The 19,221-nt window shown below is 40.9% G+C and overlaps 1 protein-coding gene across 15 annotated transcripts in view; it reads right to left on the bottom strand.

The window, feature by feature from the left end:
- SYTL5 (synaptotagmin like 5) overlaps positions 1–19,015 on the bottom strand; it is a 241,372-nt gene extending 222,357 nt beyond the window's left edge. For 11 of the 15 annotated variants that reach the window (XM_074029457.1, XM_005593281.4, XM_045384488.2 and 8 more), the window contains exon 1: positions 18,757–19,015. The gene's annotated coding sequence lies outside the window, so the exon portion shown is untranslated. Of the gene's footprint in view, positions 1–18,289; positions 18,449–18,756 lie in introns of those variants that run through there. The other 4 variants (XM_045384486.2, XM_074029453.1, XM_074029452.1 and 1 more) reach the window with 1 other exon arrangement.
- Positions 19,016–19,221: the final 206 nt, after the last annotated feature.

Genomic DNA, 19,221 nt, shown 5'->3' with positions numbered 1-19,221 from the left:
TTGTCTCTTTTGATCTTTGATGGTTTAAAGTCTGTTTTATCAAAGACTAGTATTGCAACCCCCGCTTTTTTTTGTTCTCCATTTGCTTGGTAAATCTTCCTCCATCCCTTTATTTTGAGCCTATGTATGTCTCTGCGTGTGAGATGGGTCTCCTGAATACAGCAGACTGAAGAGTCTTGACTCTTTATCCAGTTTGCCAGTCTGTGTCTTTTAATTGGAGCATTTAGTCCATTTACATTTAAAGTTAAGATTGTTATGTGTGAACTTGATCCTGCCATTATGATATTAACTGGTTATTTTGCTCGTTAGTTGATGCAGTTTCTTCCTAGCCTCGATGGTCTTTACATTTTGGCATGTTTTTGCAATGGCTGGTACCGGTTGTTCCTTTCCATGTTTAGTGCTTCCTTCAGGGTATCTTGTAAGGCAGGCCTAGTGGTGACAAAATCTCTAAGCATTTGCTTATCTGTAAAGGATTTTATTTCTCCTTCACTTATGAAACTTAGTTTGGCTGGATATGAAATTCTGGGTTTAAAATTCTTTTCTTTAAGAATGTTGAATATTGGCCCCCACTCTCTTCTGGCTTGGAGAGTTTCTGCCAAGAGATCTGCTGTTAGTCTGATGGGCTTTCCTTTGTGGGTAACCCGACCTTTCTCTCTGGCTGCCCTTAAGATTTTTTCCTTCATTTCAACTTTGGTGAATCTGGCAATTATGTGTCTTGGAGTTGCTCTTCTCGAGGAGTATCTTTGTGGCGTTCTCTGTATTTCCTGGATTTGAATGTTGGCCTGCCCTACTAGGTTGGGGAAGTTCTCCTGGATGATATCCTGAAGAGTGTTTTCCAACTTGGTTCCATTTTCCCCCTCACTTTCAGGCACCCCAATCAGACGTAGATTTGGTCTTTTTACATAATCCCATACTTCTTGCAGGCTTTGTTCATTTCTTTTTCTTCTTTTTTCTTTTGGTTTCTCTTCTCGCTTCATTTCATTCATTTGATCCTCAATCGCAGATACTCTTTCTTCCAGTTGATCGAGTCGGTTACTGAAGCTTGTGCATTTGTCACGTATTTCTCGTGTCATGGTTTTCATCTCTTTCATTTCGTTTATGACCTTCTCTGCATTAATTACTCTAGCCATCAATTCTTCCACTTTTTTTTCAAGATTTTTAGTTTCTTTGCGCTGGGTACGTAATTCCTCCTTTAGCTCTGAGAAATTTGATGGACTGAAGCCTTCTTCTCTCATCTCGTCAAAGTCATTCTCCGTCCAGCTTTGATCCGTTGCTGGCGATGAGCTGCGCTCCTTTGCCGGGGGAGATGCGCTCTTATTTTTTGAATTTCCAGCTTTTCTGCCCTGCTTTTTCCCCATCTTTGTGGTTTTATCTGCCTCTGGTCTTGATGATGGTGATGTACTGATGGGGTTTTGATGTAGGTGTCCTTCCTGTTTGATAGTTTTCCTTCTAACAGTCAGGACCCTCAGCTGTAGGTCTGTTGGAGATTGCTTGAGGTCCACTCCAGACCCTGTTTGCCTGGGTATCAGCAGCAGAGGCTGCAGAAGATAGAATATTTCTGAACAGCGAGTGTACCTGTCTGATTCTTGCTTTGGAAGCTTCCTCTCAGGGGTGTACTCCACCCTGTGAGGTGTGGGGTGTCAGACTGCCCCTAGTGGGGGATGTCTCCCAGTTAGGCTACTCAGGGGTCAGGGACCCACTTGAGCAGGGAGTCTGTCCCTTCTCAGATCTCAACCTCCATGTTGGGAGATCCACTGCTCTCTTCAAAGCTGTCAGACAGAGTCGTTTGCGTCTGCAGAGGTTTTGGCTGCATTTGTTATTGCCCTGTCCCCAGAGGTGGAGTCTACAGAGACAGGCAGGTTTCCTTGAGCTGCTGTGAGCTCCACCCAGTTCGTGCTTCCCAGCAGCTTTGTTTACCTACTTAAGCCTCAGCAATGGCGGGCGCCCCTCCCCCAGCCTCGCTGCTGCCTTGCCGGTAGATCACAGACTGCTGTGCTAGCAATGAGGGAGGCTCCGTGGGTGTGGGACCCTCCCGGCCAGGTGTGGGATATGATCTCCTGGTGTGCCTGTTTGCTTAAAGCGCAGTATTGGGGTGGGAGTTACCCGATTTCCCAGGTGTTGTGTGTCTCAGTTCCCCTGGCTAGGAAAAGGGATTCCCTTCCCCCTTGCGCTTCCCAGGTGAGGCAATGCCTCGCCCTGCTTCAGCTCTCGCTGGTCGGGCTGCAGCAGCTGACCAGCACCGATCGTCCGGCACTCCCCAGTGAGATGAACCCAGTACCTCAGTTGAAAATGCAGAAATCACCGGTCATCTGTGTCGCTCGCGCTGGGAGTTGGAGACTGGAGCTGTTCCTATTCGGCCATCTTGCTCTGCCCCCCCTGGGTTCTTTATAGGTTCTGGATATTAGCCCTTTGTCGGATGAGCAGATTGTAAAAATTTTCTCCCATTCTGTAGGTTACCTGTTCACTCTGATGGTAGTTTCTTTTGCTGTGCAGGAGCTCTTTAGTTTAATTAGATCCCATTTGTCAATTTTGGCTTTTGTTGCCGTTGCTTTTGGTGTTTGAGACATGAATTCCTTGCCCATGCCTATGTCCTGAATGGTATTACCTAGGTTTTCTTCTGTTCTCAGCAAACTATCGCAAGAACAGAAAACCAGATATCGCATGTTCTCGCTCATAGGTGGGAAATGAACAATGAGATCACCTGGACACAGGAAGGGGAACATCACACACCGGGTCCTATTGTGGCGTGGAGGGGAGGGATAGCATTAGGAGATATACCTAATGTAAATGACGAGTTAATGGGTGCAGCACACCAACATGGCACATGTATACATATGTAACAAACCTGCACGTTGTGCACATGTACCCTGGAACTTAGAGTATAATAATAATAAAAAAAAAGAGGTAAAGTAACATACCCATATTATAACTGGTAAGTGACAATAGCAGAATTCCAACCACTGTGCTTTACTTAGTGTGAGTTCATATCCTGACTCTGCATTTACTTATAGACCAGATTTGATCTTAATGACATGAATAATTCTGAAGTACTGTATTTTGCAGCCTTGAGGGAATATCATATACTAAATTCCTACTCTTTTGTTTCTTCCACCAAGAGGATGTTGTGGCATTCTTGGTAGCACAATGAGAATAACAGAATAGGTTCCCGGAGCTATAATTTCTTCCGTTTACTTAAATTTTCTGACCCAGGAAACTCTGAGGTTTCAAGGATCATCTAATGGAATACCTGGGCATCAGGAAGTGCAGTTTCGTGTAGGAGTTAACAGCACAGACCTGGGAGCCGTAATGTCTTGGTTTGAATCTTGGCTCCTCCACTTAATAGCTTGAGATAATAGGTTATTTAACTTCTCCATGACAGTTTCCATATCTCCAAATTGGAATAATAACGGCGCTTACTCTTAGGGTTGTTGTGGGGATTAAACAATAGAATCAGTCAAGCGCATAGGTCAAGGGCCATACTGCTTTAGCACCTCACGCACAGAAAGCACAAGGAGAAAATTGAGATGAAAGACCAATACAGAGCCCTTTCCTCTCTATTACTGGAGGGAAGCAGTAAAATAATCGTGTCATCTTTGTAAGAAAGGGATCATGTGACCCTTTTAAGAATAAGAATGAAGTCAGTAGTCAGGTGGGCCTGTGAAGGAAGCTCCAGGTAAATGCAAGGAATTTTGCTCCTTAAACATTGTGGTTTTTGTGCTAGATGTTCTAGGCATCATATTCCATCAACTGAGGATTTATTGTATCCATATGGCACTGATGTAGGGAATGGGGATACACAGAATTGCAAACCGGTCTATCCTCCAGAAACTATCATTTTAGTTTTGAGTAGACATCTTGGGGGTACAGAAGGGCTAGCCTAGATGCTAGATATAGATGCGTTAGAAGTTCAAAGAAGAGAATGGTGGGCAAAGGCTGAGCAAACCAGGAGAATTCTGGATTTGCAGCTAAGTTTTATCTTGATATCATCCAGGCAGATCATAGATGCCAAGAGAGCCAGGGAGGTCCTCTAGGCATGGCAAAGGGTACAGGAAAAATATAGAAATGTATATGATATTACTAGAGTCCAACAGTTCTACCAATTGGCTAGAGGAGAAGATTCCACAGGTAGAGGAGTAGTGGGAGCTGCAGTGAGAGGTGTAGGAGGAAAAACTACCTCCACAGATTTGACTCCATCTGTGGAGGTAGCTTTTCCATGCATGGCCTGAAGTCTTGATTCCAGTTTGGCACCTTGGTGAGCAGAAGTTTCAGACCTTGTCCCAAATATTTTTGGTAAAATACAAGGAAAACTACTTCAGAAAATAACAATAATAATGAGTGGTTATCACAAATTCCCAGTGAGCTGAATGGATTATTATTTCCTATTCAGATTTTTTCATCAATTCCAAAGGATATTAAACCTACTGATCGAATGCGCAAAGCCACATGGCCCAAATAGCATCTTGGCAACATCAGAATACCTTTTGATCCTCCCAGTAAATGCTCTCATCATGTTCCACTGTTGGGAATGTTCACAGATCATATGCTCTTCAGAAGCATATATATATTCCAATAGATTTTCTCCTACTTTTACTGGTAACCAGTCAAGGATTCAGATATTATCTATACAGATACTAGGTATACTTAATTTCTCACCAAGTTTAGTTAAAAAGCACACCTTAAAATACTGCCCAAATGTAATTCTTTTCAGTGCTTTTAGTGTCAGCAACAGCATGGCTTTGTCTATTAAGTTAAAACACAAAAAGGTTACAAAAATGTTTCAGCAAATATTTAGCTAGAACAAGATCTTCAGAAGAAAAATAAAGGAGAACAAGTAAAGGTTTCATGTGGCCAATCTTACAAGTGGCACTTTACAAATAAATACATCTATATCCAAAGCCTTTTCATTTTGTGGAAATGTCTTCTATCAATCAGTTAATGACATGTGTCCTAGACCAGACACTGCAGATAACCATTCTAGCTTGTGGTGGGAGTAGGGTTAAAGAGCAAGGGTGAGTTTAAATGTATCAGCCTAATATGGTCACATTTTAGGTATTTAGGATACTTAGATCTAAGGGAATTGGCATATGAATATGGGGCAAACAGAGATTTATTTCTTCCTTTATATTCTCACCATATAAGAATATACAATATACTTCTCTAAGTGTTTTTACTATAGCTTTTTACTCAACTATAGAGAAAGTGAAATGAGGCCAGACTCCTTGTTTACAGTGTCCAATGTAATTAAAATAAAGTGTTGCTTCACCTGGCTACTCACTCTGCCAAATGCCAAGGGAGGAAAAATCAAGGAGTACTCCCAGTCATTAATATCAGAATGAAACTGCTTTTTTAGAGCTAAAATTGCCATGTCAAGTTTGGTGTAGAGTAGTCAGGGGGTCCAGGGGTCCTCCCTCAGGATTCTAAGTCCTGTCAACCAACACCTTGACTCTCTCTATGCAGAGATGGAAGAAACTCAGGGGATCAGGAAGTTGAGTTCTTTTGTCTATGCCTCCATGGCAGATACTGGAGAATGACTCACACTTTCTCCAAACCCCTTCTAGCAGGCCTTCTTGTACTACAGATGCTAGAAAACTAAACACACACACACACACACACACACACACACACACACACACACACACACACTTTCCAGACTCCCTTGCAGCTAGAGTTCTAATTGTGGTTTATAATCTAGTAGTCAGATGCATCCACAGGATGACTGGAATGAGAACATGAACTTTGTGCTGGATGTCAGTGATTCTTGCAAGCAGTGAGTTCAAGGCATTCAGTTCATTTGGAGAGCACTGGTGAAGGTTCTAATAGCTGTTCTCTAGAATGACAGATGCTGAGCACCATAAGGCAGCAGGGGCGAACTGTTTGCTAGAAACATTCTGCAGTGTGATTGCTGGTACTTCTGGTCATATAGCATCCAAACCACCTTCTCTGCCCCTCCCAGAAATTCCTTGAAGTACGATCCTCAGTTATTCATTGCCATAAAATGATGCACAACAACCCTATAATTTCAGTGACATACAAAAATAAGCATTTAGTTATCCCATAAATCTACAGAATTCAGATGACCTGGCCTTGGCTGATTTTGGCTGAGTTTGCTAATATATCTATAGTCAGCTGCAATTCAGCTTGCTAAATGCCTGGGGATCAAGTGACTATCAGACAATCCAGGACAGCTTCAGCTGGGGTAACTTTCATGACTTGGCTCTGTACCACATGTCTCTCATCCTTCAGCAGGCTAGTTTTGGCTCTTGTCATCTTCTTGAAGATGACAGAGGAACAAAAACAGAAGTAGAAGTGTGCACATGCTTTTTCAAGCCTCTATGTGCTTCATATTCACTAACATCTCCGTCACCAAACCAAGTCACATAGTCAACCTTAGAATCAAGGGACATATAGATATTGTCCTTAGTGAAAGAAACTACAAAGTCACATGTCCAAAAGGCAAGATTAGGGATGGAGACAATTGGGGCCAAAAAAATCATACCACCCAATACCTTCAAATAAACTCTTCTGCTTAAACTGGGCAGAGGGGATTTAGTTGTTTTCAACTAAAAAACTTAAGTAATATACCCACACTGCTTGATAATCAGGGATTGAAACTCACAATTGTGGGAAAACTACACCAGAAAAAAATCTTGGAAAACTGAATTGTTTGCCAAGCAAATATAGTAACTGAATTAAGAATTCTATGATTGACCTCATGATCTTTGGTTTGCTCCTGCTCTCCCCTTTCTTATTTCCTTTTGTTGCCCTGCTGTCCCTTTCCTGGCCTTTTTCCTTAGAGTATAAAGAAGCAGAATGATAGCTATTTGCTAATAAATGCATTGAAAACGTCTGAAAAAACATCAATAACAGTTAACAGGAGTTGCCGCTGAAGAGGGATACAAAAACATGAAAATGTGGAAAGTAATTTTCACTGTGTGATCTTTTATGATTGAATTTTTTAACATGTTACTGAATTATTCTTTTGGTGAAAAATTAGACCAAAAATTAGATAAGGAAATGGAAAGAGATAGATGAATAGACCAATAGTGAAACAAATTCTATGTGTAGCTATTGGTTTTACTCTTTTCTGTGCTTAGGAAATATAGGGCTAGCCAGAAATTCATGCCACTGGTCATGAATAAGATTGGAATTGTTTAGTTAAAAAGTCATTACCATGAATCCACACAAATACAAATAAATTATTGAATAAATAAATACATAAATGAAGGAAGGAAGAGACAAATCTTAAGGGCAGAAAAGTTCCAAATAATTTTTGTAAATACCTTCAAGGAGGTGGAACATAATTCCTCATTCCTTAAATATGGGCATGCAGTATGGAAAGGGAGAAAAAAATGTGACTTTATGGTGAAGAAATGTGACAATCACTACTTCAGCCAGGTGATCAAGGTCAACATCAACAATAAGTTATGTTGATAGTATATACCCTTTATATGATGTTATGAGAATGGCACTCCTCCCAAAAACACAGAACCCTAGTCTAATCAGTGAAAACTATCAGACAAATCCCAATTATGAACTTTCTATGAAATGTCCAACCTGTACTCTTTAAAACTGTCAAGATCATCATAAACAAAGAAAATCTGAAAAAATGTTACAGCCAAAAGGAGCCTAAGGAGACACGAAGACCGCATGGGATCCTGGACCAGAATAAGGACATTAGGTAAAAATTCTGAAAATCTGAATAAAACATGAGCCTTAGTTAACGATGATGTATCAATATTGCTGCATCAGCTGTAGCAAATGTGCCATACTGATGTAAGATTTTAATAGGGTAAACTGGATATAGGTATATGTAACTCTCTACTATCTTCAAAATTTTTCTGCAAACCAAAACTGTACTAAAAATAAAGTTTATTAAAAATCCATTACTAATCCTGAAAAAAATAATTAAAATAATCAATCAATCAGTCATTCAATCAGTAGGTATTGTAGAAGATACAAGTAGCACTATCTAAACACCTAATCGGACTCATACAAACAGAAACTTCAAACTTGGAGCCAGGTGTTTGTGTAGCTCAGAAAACAGCCATCACAAGATCTACATAGCTCAGTAGTGAGCCCATTTGAAAGCAGCTATGGTATGAATAAATAACTATACCTGATCTGCATAATAAGTGTACAGTACTAGCTTTCCTGTATGCTTCAGCAGTCTTTTAATATATGGGAAAGTCAGGAAAATGCTTCTTTTTCCTTATGTGTTAAGATTGTGCTATCCCTGAAAATAAGTGTTTTTAGTGGAAGGTTAGGAGGGGTGCATGGGCTCCGATCATTACAACTCACCCCAGTGTAAAGGTCTTAAAGGAAACAAAGCTCAGCATGCCAAAGCCCACCTTATGCTGTTGTGTGGGAGCCATTAGGGAGTTATTCTAAAGTGGGCAACTCTTAGTGGGAAAATATAGTGGAGAAGGAAGACTGATGAATCCAAGAGCAAGATCAGATCCTTTGAGAATGAGGCAGGAGTTCCTAACGGAAGTATGGAGACTTGTCTGCAGAAAATTGAAAAGTAAAGTCCTCTTAAAAAGATCTGTGAGGTAAGAATGGAAACTGAGATGACTCTCCTACCCTCCATGAAAGGTTAGAGCTAACTGCTTTCTTTGTGGGCTATGGGTTAGATAATATTTAGTATCCAGTTTAAAATTATTTCCCACGTCTGTTGTAGTTTCCTTTGCTTTGCTTAGAGCAAGTTTCTCAATCTGGGATCCACAAACCCCCAAGAATATATCAGTAGAATTTAAAGAGTCCATGAACTTGGAAGAAAAAAAAATGACATCCTTATATTCACTAATCTTTATCTGACATTTAATATTTCCTGCAAGTATGAATGTAAGCAACAAACCACAATGGTATTAGCAGTACCTGTGACTGTCACCAAAGAAACAGATATTTTTCATATCATAGTACAGTTATTGTAGATATCATATAATATGTTTCATAATCATTACTACTTTAAAATTTAGGTCATTAGATCCACCATTAGATCTTGTTGCTTAATAACTTAATTAAAAAGTACGTAGATTACTATACTACACAATTGCTTTTAATTTCTGATAACTGTATTTCAATAAAATTTGCTTCCTTTGTAATCCAATGAGTTTGAGTGCATGTATTTAAGCCACTATTTTGATAAGGAGGTCACCGACCCCATCAAAGTTTCCAGGGCACAAATGATTTAAATATTATAAATCCTGGCCCAGAGTTTAAAAATCTGGTACAGTTTTACTGCTTTGTTTGGCAGCATTGTTAAGGAAAGCAAGGAGTAGGTTTGGAAGTATAAAGAAAAAGGTCACGTCAACTGCCTCCCTACTCACTACCATTTTACCACCTCTCAACACACGCCTGTGCACGTGCACACGCACGTGCACACACACACACACGAAACAAGGAGGAATGTAGCCCCTGTGTGCTGTACTGAGACAGCAGTAAAATAAGAGGTGGATTGTGCACAGCAAAGAGCAATGGGTAGCTTCAGGACATAGAAGAATCACAGGCAAATGGACACAGGTGCAGAGAGGACCCAGCAAACTGTTTTTTTCTAAATATAGTAGAGGATGTGACCCTTAAGGGCCATGAGAAAAAAGGAATCTTGTACCCTGCCATTCTAGTTGATTACAATATACTTAATAACACAAAAGAAAAAAATACATTACACGATGAGAAATATTGACTCTGAGAGCCATTAGTTTAGAGTGAGGGCTAGAGGAGGCTTTTCACTGAGGCTGTCCTTCGTTAGTACAGCATCTTTGTTGGTGATGGTTTCATTTCTTTAAATTATTCCATAAAATTTGATGTATATAAAAGAATCTGTATCACGTTTAAGTAAGTTATAAAGAGTAATACTAAATGAGCTTTTATGAACCCATCACCCCATTCAAGACCCAGAACATCATCAATGTCAGTACCTCTACTACCTGTTCCTACCTTATCCCATCCCTGTCTCCCCAGTACTGTTCTGAATTTTGGGTTCACCTTGCTTTAGGGTCTATCATGTGTGTGTGATTCCTAAGAATGTGTTGTGTAGTATTGCTTTTTTTTTTAGCTTTATAAAAGTGATACCCAACTGCATGAAGTTTTTGGTGATTTTGTTAATAATATGCATCAGTGTTCTTGCATAGAGAAATGGTTAATTCATTTTTACTCTGTTGAAATAATTAATATCAAATTTATTTATCATTTTTCCATCAATGGACAATTAGATTATTTCAGAATTTTTGTATTATGAATCATGTTGCTATGGCCATTCCTAAGGAGGGTTCCTGCTTCACATGCAGGAGAATTTGTCTAGGTGACATACCTAGAAATAAAGTTACTAGGTCATAGGGTATACAAAATGTTCAACTTCACAAGATAGTACTAAATTTTCTTTTCCAGAATGGTACCAATTTGTACTCCTATCAACAAAGTATGAGTTCCTATTGATCCACATTCATACAATAGTTGGAATTATCAGATCTCGTGATGTATTCTCATCTTTGTACACCAAAGAGAGTATTTTGCCTCATCATAGAAGGGACATAAAAATGTCAGCAAGTGCTAAAAAGTTTTGTCAGCATAGCTTACTTCAAGGTTACACAGAAGGTTATACAGAGGCTGAAACAAGGGTTTCAATGTAGATAATTTGTTTGGGGAAGTGATTCTAGGGAATAGAAGTAGGAAATTCGGGAAAGGAAAAGAAGAGAGAAAACCAATACGGGAGTATATTTTTGAGTTGGTCACAACTGTAGACAACTAGGACTTAATCCTGCTTAGTCAGACCCTCTGAGAATCTCTTGGAAACAAACACTATTAAAATGCAATTGAGAATTATCTGGCCAAGGATGGAGGAGGGACTATTTATCTTAGGCTCCCATCTCACATTAGTTAAGGGTTGGTTCTTGGGCCTTTAACTCCCTCACATTCCATAACACACATGTGTGGGTACAAGGGTGTTCCAACAGGCCTTCCTGTTGAAACATTGAAGAAGTCCTGGGATGAGAAGTGAGATATTCGCTTTGAGGCTAAGGCAAGGCACTCTCTGGTTTTACCCACATAAAGCTGGTTAATGGACTAATGGCTTAACTAAATGGTAGGCTATAAGGCTGTGCAGTGAGGCACAAGAGATGTCCAATAGACATAGCTAGTAAGTGGCAGAGATGAAACTCAAACACATGTATCCATCACAGATCAAAATTAGGTACTTGGCACATAGCATGAAAACATTGTCCACTGCCTACCAATAGCCATCTCTAATTTTCATCTCTGCTGACAGAATGCCAATTGGTTTCAGTAGCAGACAAAGATCTCTGGGGTAGAGCTGGCACAGTAGCTCCATGGTGCCACCACAGGCCCAGATTTCTTCTACCTTTCTGTTCCAACATCTTTAATGCTAGCTTACATCCAGTCAGTCACTCCATGGTCCAAGATGGCTCCAGGCATCATGCCTGCATTGGAGACTGGCAGCAGGAGGAAGCAGGGGGAGGGACAAAAGGGCCCTCCTCCCAGCCAAATCAACTCCCTTTAAGCAGGCTTCCTAGAAGTACCACCCAATACAATTACCTCTCACTGGTGGAACTCAGTCATAGGCTCACACCTTGATACAAGGGATGCCAGGAAATAGAAACTATTTGCTAGATACATCACTACCAGTAACAAAACTGGTATTCTGTTACTAAGGGAGAAGGTGGGAATAGATATTGCATGGCAACTAAAAGTCCCTGCCACAGTAGTCATTTGATTTAGAGCAGGTTTTTAATATACATGTATCAGTCTTCTTATTTGTAAAATGGAAATTAACATGACTACCTCACAAAGTTGCTATGAGGAAAAATTAGATAATGTAAATAAAATTGCACAGTGCCTGGTATGCAGAAAATACTTAATAAATGCTAGCTGGTATTAATTCACTTCTATGAGTCATCAGCATCAGGGCCTAGCTTTGAGCCAACCCCCAGATAACTGATCTTTATCAGTGTCCCTGCATTTATTAGGTTTGAGGGTGTTGGGTGCTGACTCACACCCACAACACTCATAAGTGTTTAAAGCTAGAGTGGCGGCTTAGTAATTTACAATGGGAAATATAACTGTGAGGGAGACCAGACACTCTGACCAGGTTATTCTCACCCTGAAGGCAATGAACATATGGCATACTAAGGTTGATTGCTGAGCATGAAGTCAGGAGAAACGGAATTCATTATACAATTCAGATCTTTAGTGGCATTGGGCCTGTTGTATCCATCTCCACAATTGGGCTTCTGTTATCTGGTGGTCGGAAGCTCAGGCTAGAAACATGACAGGTAACCTCTTCCCATTGACAGTGCTAGGAGGTGCATTACTGGAAAAATTCACCAAGAATGTGGAACATGTGGAAAAGCTATGAGGGTAAACTAAAACAATTATGGCATAGTAAATCTATTCTGAATAGAAGCCCTATACATTTGGCATAATTTTGGATAAGTTGTAAGTAAGAGAAATACTTTAGCAAGACCCATTCTTTAGATAAGAGGCCCAGAGTAAATGGGGCAGCTAGAAACCTGATTACATCTTTGTTTAAAATATTTATTGGAGGCCGGGCGCGGTGGTCAAGCTTGTAATCCCAGCACTTTGGGAGGCCGAGACAGGCGGATCACAAGGTCAGGAGATCGAGACCATCCTGGCTAACACGGTGAAACCCCGTCTCTACTAAAAAAAAACAAAAAACTAGCCGGGCGAGGTGGCGGGCGCCTGTAGTCCCAGCTACTCGGGAGGCTGAGGCAGGAGAATGGCGTGAACCCAGGAGGCAGAGGTTGCAGTGAACTGAGATCCGGCCACTGCACTCCAGCCTGGGCAACAGAGCGAGACTCTGTCTCAAAAAAAAAATAATAAAAAATAAAAAATAAAAAAATAAAAAAAATTTATTGGATTGCAAGTTGAATACATTTTTAAGTTTGAAATATAAATATTTTCACTGTTTCATATGGAGATATAAATAAAGATTTAAGAACAATTTAAAATAATATAAAATGCTTTAAATTAAGCAAATAGAAAATCATAACCTATGTGTATACAATACACACGTGCGTATATGTATGTGTGTGTATATATAGCACCTATATATAGCACATATATATATCAAATTTTCTAATAACAGTAGCAAAATGTGAATTTTACTGATCTAATTCTATGAAATCAGGTAAAATATTTTCTTCATATCCAATAATTTTGGGGAGGGGATACTGTTTGATGTAGCTCACTGTTGGTCTCGTGTAGAAACAATTGTGTGATTAAATTAAAAATAATTTAAAATTAATGTTTTTGGGGGAAATTTGCAATGCCCCTTGAAATCTCTAGAATGGTTAATCCTTTAAAAATCGCATTATGAGAAGTATGCAACCAATCTCATAAAATCAACTTTGAGCTTCTAGAAGAGCAAGCTGCAAAATAGCTCTATGATTGGAGAACAAACATGAATAGAGACTAATGGGCTGATGTGTAGCCTCTGTATTTATTCACTTCTATTTGTATGAGATTAAAAGAAATCCCAATACAGCATTTTCTCCCACTTTCTCATCCTTCCTCCTATTAACAGAAAAAGCAATTATGCTTGGCAAAAAGAAAAATGTAATGCTGGCCGGGCACAGTGGCTTACACCTGTAATCCCAGCACTCTGGGAGGCCGAGGTGGGCAGATCACTTGAGGACAGGAGTTCAAGACCAGCCTGGCCAACATAGTGAAACCCTGTGTCTACTAAAAATATTTTTAAAAATTAGCTGGGTGTGGTGGTAGACACCTGTAATCCCAGCTACTCAGAAGGATGAGGCAGGAGAATCACTTGAACCCAGGAGGCAGAGATTGCAGTGAGCTGAGATGGTGCCACTGCGCTCCATCCTGGGCAACAGAGAGAGACTCTGTTAAAAAAAAAAAAAAAAAAAAAGTAATGCTATCAGCAATTAGAATTACAAACTTCACGTACAATGATGTATGTAATGACCCTGACACATCCAATACCATAAAGTCTCAAAATGTCAGAGATACACGGTTTGCAAAGTATCATCCCTATACCAGCAGCATCAACATCATCTAGGAACTTGTTAGAAAGGCAAATTATTGGGCTCTACCCCGACACCTGTGGAATCAGAAATTCTGGGGCTGGATCACAACAATCTGCTTTTAACTATTTCTCCAGGTGATTCCGATGTCCATTAAAGTTTGAGAACCACTCATCTAGACAGAACCGTGCTACTTCAAGTACGATCTGTCAACTGGTAACATTGAAATCACTAGGGTCTTGTTAGAACTGCAGAATTTCAGACCCCACCTAGACTTACTGGATTAGAATCTAAATTTTAATAAGGTCTCCAGGTGACTTGTGCGCATGTTAAAGTTTGAGAAATATCATACTTGTCCAATGGTTTCTTTCATGGGCTGAACTGTGTCTTCCCCAAATTCACACGTTGAAGTCCTAGCCTTCAGGGGCTCTAAATATAACTATTTGGAGATAGGCCTTTGACGAGGTAATCAAGTTAAAATTAGGTCTTTAGACTAGGCCCTGACACAATATACGACCAGCATCCTTATAAGATGAGCTTAGGACACAGACATGCACAGAGAAAAGACCGTAGTAAAGATATAGGGGGAAGATGGTCAGGTGCAAGTGAAGGAGAGAGGGCTCAGGATCAACCAACCCTTGATCTCGGACTTCCTGACTCCAGAAGTGTGAGAAGATACATTTCTGTTGCTTAAATCACCCAGTCTGTGGTCCTTTGAATGGCAGTACTAGCAAACTAATACAGTTTCCAAACTCAGGAGTCATCTAGGGAGTTTTTTAAATATTGATACCTGGTTTCCATTCCCAAAGGTTCCAATTTAAGTGGTCTGAGGATCAGCTCATAAATCTTGATTTTAAAAACCTCTCCAGCCAGGCATAGTGACTCAGGCTTGTAATCCCAGCACTTTTGGAGGCTGAGGCAGGTGGATCACCTGAGGTCAGGAACTGGAGACCAGCCTGGCTAGCATGGCGAAACCCCTTCTGTACTAAAAATACAAAAATTAGCTGGGTGCAATGGCAGGTGCCTGTAATCCCAGCTACTCGGGAGGTTGGGGCAGGAGAATTGCTTGAACCCGGGAGGCAGAGGTTGCAGTGAGCTGACATCGCACCACTTGCGCTCTAGCCTGGGCAACAACAGTGAGACTCCATCTCAAAAAAAAATAAAAGCAAAAAACAAACAAAAAAACTCCCCAGGTAATTTTTAATGTGCAACAAAGTTTGAATACCACTGCTAATCTACTCCAGGGTGTCCAATCTTTTGGATTACCTGGGCCACATTGGAAGAAGAATTGTCTTGGGCCACACATAAAATACACTAACACAATGACAGCTGATGAGCTAAAAAATAAAAAATCGAAAAAAAAATCTCATAATGTTTTAAGAAAGTTTACAAATTTGTGTTGAGCCACATTCAAAGCCGTCCTGGGCTGCATGTGGCCCACAAGCCGCAGGTTGGACAAGCTTGGTCTACTCCATTCTTTTCACTGATGAGAAATCTAAGACAATTGTAACTCTTAAATTTCAATCTCTTGATACTTGCTTACCTGATCTCCTACCATTATGTACCGAAACTACCTTCTGTAAGTATTTAAGAGAATATTCTACTGGAAAAGAGAAAGTTAAATCAAAGCTGGCAATAATATACACTCTTTTCATGCTTCAACTTTTTAAGTTTTAGTGTCTGTGTGTGTGTGCTAGGGACCATTTTGAACTTTGTGTGTGTGTGTGTGTGTGTGTGTGTGTGTGTGTGTGTGTGTGGTAGTACATCTTCCCCAGTACAGGTATAGGGAAGGTCCCCAAAGATAATCTGTTGAACCAAGTTGTCAGTGCCACTACCTCTCCCTAGGTTCTTCTTTTCCCTCCTGTTAAGGTTCCCTCAAGGCTCCTAGGATCCAAATTAAGGACACTCAGATGCTGTAAACCAGCCTTCCAAGGCATTGGCAGCAAACCACTAATCAGTTTTTTTTTTTCTTTCACTAAATCCTTTCCCATGTCCCTGTGAACTTTTGAAGCTCCCAAACTCAACACTCCACTCAAAGGACAACTATTTACTGAATATTTACTCTTTTCCAGGAACTCGAGGGTTTGATTCAGACTTAATAGAAACCCTATGAGATTATACACACACATACACACACACACACACACACACGCGTGTGCAAGGTGCAGTCTCTAAAAGTTAGCACAGTCCATAAAAGTGATTTGGCACCCTTAAAATACCATACACCCTTGTGGAGAGGGGAACTCTGCTCTAAATGTGTGCTTTTGCTATGTTGATTAACGTTTAGTATTTTACTTGGCCCGAACATTGATCACAGGTGCAAATAGACTTATCTTCTTGACAGTCTAGTAGACTTTCTGGTTAGTTCCACAGATACATCACCTACCTGCCTCTCCCTGGCTGCCTTTCCACTATAGAAGCTGAAAAAAACTGATACTTTCCCAGTCTCCTTTGCCACTAAGGGCAGCTATGTGCCCCAGATATTGCCAATGAGATCAAAGTAGGATTCTGTTAGATAAATTTGGGGAAAGATATTTTTTCTTTGATAAGAAAGTTGCATGAGGAAAAATACTCTGACCTTTTCCACCCTGTTTCCTGTCATTGAACATGGGATCAGGACTCAGTGTCTTGAGCTGTTAGAGCCATCTTGAAGCCGTGAGGGTAAGACACTGACTCAGAACCCCGATATTGTTGGGTCACTGAATCAACTCCAGTTATCACCTGCTGTCAGACTTCTCTATTTTTTTTTTTTTCTTTTTGAGAGACAGGGTCTTACTCTGTCACCCAGCCTAGAATGCAGTGGTGCAATCATAGTTCATTGCAGCTTTAAAATCCTGGGCTCAAGGGATCCTCCCACCTCCGCCTCCTGTGTAGCTGGGACCACGGGCACATGCTACTATGCCCAGCTAAACTTCTGTAGTATTACAAGCCATGTTTAGTTGGCTTTTCTGTTACTTTCAGCAAAAAATAAAAATAAATAAAAATAAAGTTAAAGTTCACAACAATATACAGATTTTTTCAAATATAGAAAACTCTCATTTATTTAGGACACAGTGTATTCCGAGGATCCACACTTTGAGTATCATTGAATTAAATGACTTATCTTTTAGGAGTGAAGAGAAAGAATGCCCAGGTGGATTTCAAGGAATGGTAAACCTAATCTGGACTGCCAAATTATTTTATTCATTCATTTTTTTTAAACAGACCTTACTTTACTAGACTCCAGGGATACAAAGATTAATAAGGCATTACCCTTGTTTTCACATAAATGTTATTACTCTAAGCAAGATGGATATGTAAACCAAGAATCATAAGGTGGTAAGAGCTAAGACAGAGGTATGTAGAGGAGAGAAGTTATGTTATCAGAGAAGTGGGAAGCTTAACGGCTCCCTGGGGAGGACATTGGAAGAGGATCATGGAAGCTTCCATTCAACTCTAAAAAATTATTCCAGTGATCTGACTAAACATGTAAGGTTTTATTAATTTTATTTCAAGGAGGGGTCTTTTCTATAATTATAGGTTATAAAACGAATGGCAATTCAAGAAAGATCAGGGATTAATCAACTGCCAGAAAAGATTCCCCCATCCATTTTTCTCTCCCACAAAGCAAGACAAAAACATGGTTTTGTGTGTGCGTGTTGGGGGTGGGGGGGCGGTGGTGTGCATATCAACAGGGTTGTTTTCTAGAATAGAATACTTCTGTGTTGTGAATTAAGACCACCTGTTAACATTGCATCAAACCAAACAATTTGATGGTAAAGCAATCAGTCATCAACATGAACCACAAATTCATGCATTCCAAGAGATGCTCTCCTCTGCTCCTTTTAAGCAAAAATGACAATAATTAGTATTTACTTAATAGTCACAGAAACATTTTGCATTTAGTGATAGAGAAAGGGGAAATATCTCCCCCCCGCCACCACACCACCAAAATGTTTTTCTAAAAGTGGTTAATAGAAGGAACTCCCTAACCTTAGAGGAGAAACTAACACGTAGTTTTGCACTGTTAAATCCTTATAAGAAACAGAACAGGTCCTCACTGGTTGTCTTGCAAGGGAATAATAGGCTTTGGAGCATATCTGAAAATAGAGAAAATAAAACCAGCAATAGTCTTCTAAAATTTTCCTGGAATACAATACGTTAAAAAATAAAACATTCAATAGTGTCCTTCAATGAATGTTTCAACATTGTGGCATTCACATTAATTGTGCCTCCGGAACATTTTGATTCAGTCAATGATAGCGAGATAGATATGCAACAACTGCAGTTACCTTAAGCGCTGGCATGTCCTGGGCTGAAGAGGGTTGTTCCAAGATCCCAACTCAGGCTGCAGTAAAACATCTGCCACCTCGCAGAGAATGAAGAAGCCACTCTGGCAAAGGATCCCAGCTAAGCCCTCTGACTCTCCTGTCCCCACCTCTAAGAATTACACCGGAGGAAAGTGGGGGAGGAGGGAAATACACGAAACAAACATAACATTCCTAGCTCCATAAACGCCGCATTCGGACATGTGAAGGTACTTGGGAAATTAAGAATATGGCCCCAGAGTTTTGTTTATCTGCGGTCTGAGCACAGATTTTATATTCTCTGTTGCGTTTTTTAAATCTAACTTTCTGTCTCCAATGGAGAAAGCCAGAGGGAGGAAGCAAAGGCAGACAGACACAGACTGGAAGACCCCCTCCCCGCGAGTCCCCCAAACAGTAAGCATCAGAAGACGAGAAACTTGCCTGGACCTCACCTAGACTGAGAGGCAGCTGGTCCAGCCTCTGGAGGGGGTCAGCCTGCTGGGATGAGTCGCTGAAGCTGGAGCTGAAATGCAGACCCCAGGCGGGAGGCAAAGTCCCGCTCCTAACCCAGGGGAACAGAGTGACTCACGCGCTTGGCTTCCGCCTCTGGGCGCTGTGCGCCCCTCTCCCTCCCCACCCCCAGCAAGTACCAGGACCTAGTGCCTCATGAGAGGCGGTCTCCAGGCGCCCCTGTCCACGGGGCTCACAGCCGGCTGCCCCCAGGCGGCGGCGCCAGAGTCGCGCTAGGCACAGCCCGCCCCTCAAGGCAGCCGCCCGCTGCCAAGGGGTGAGAGCCTCCTTCGTGGATCTCACTCTTCTCGGCTCCCCGCCACCCCAGAACCCCCTGACCCCGGGCTGACCATTTGAGCTCAACACACCTTTCATATACTACCTGGACGCGGCTTTGCAAAGTCCCT

The sequence above is a fragment of the Macaca fascicularis genome, chromosome X (assembly GCF_037993035.2).
Source record: "Macaca fascicularis isolate 582-1 chromosome X, T2T-MFA8v1.1".
Classification (NCBI taxonomy): Eukaryota; Metazoa; Chordata; class Mammalia; order Primates; family Cercopithecidae; genus Macaca; species Macaca fascicularis.
This window is presented reverse-complemented; position numbering and strand designations above follow the sequence as displayed.